The sequence below is a fragment of the Austrofundulus limnaeus genome, unplaced genomic scaffold, assembly GCF_001266775.1.
Source record: "Austrofundulus limnaeus strain Quisiro unplaced genomic scaffold, Austrofundulus_limnaeus-1.0 Scaffold106, whole genome shotgun sequence".
In the NCBI taxonomy this organism is placed as follows: Eukaryota; Metazoa; Chordata; class Actinopteri; order Cyprinodontiformes; family Rivulidae; genus Austrofundulus; species Austrofundulus limnaeus.
In genome coordinates this window covers 3420-3851 of record NW_013952508.1, presented here as the reverse complement: position 1 = coordinate 3851, position 432 = coordinate 3420, and positions in this window count along the sequence as shown.

Sequence of the window (432 nt, the reverse complement as noted above, 5' to 3'; positions counted from 1 at the left end):
GCCTCCCCAGAGCTTTTTGGTTTTTCCAGATTGGGGAGAGTGTTTTTATTATTATTTTTTACAACAGGACACTCTCCTCTTACAGTACACCACCACAGCTGTCTGTATAAAAATATATCCTCTTAAACATGTCAGATTAATAAAAATCCAGTCAAAACTGTAAAGGAAAGTGTCCTTTTTGTGAGGGAGCTCAGTAATTTGGTTTGGTTTGTTCAGGCATCTTTGCATGAAGTGGCTCCTTTTTTCCTTTTGCCCCAAATTATAGGAACCCTTTAACCACAACAGGAACCAATCTTCAGGTGCATGTGTTGCATATTTTGGGTTTGCCCTCTCTCTGGACAGTATTAAAATGTAAATACAGCGGGTAAAATAAGTATTGAACACGTCACCATTTTTCTCAGTAAATATATTACTAGAGGAGATGTCTGTAAC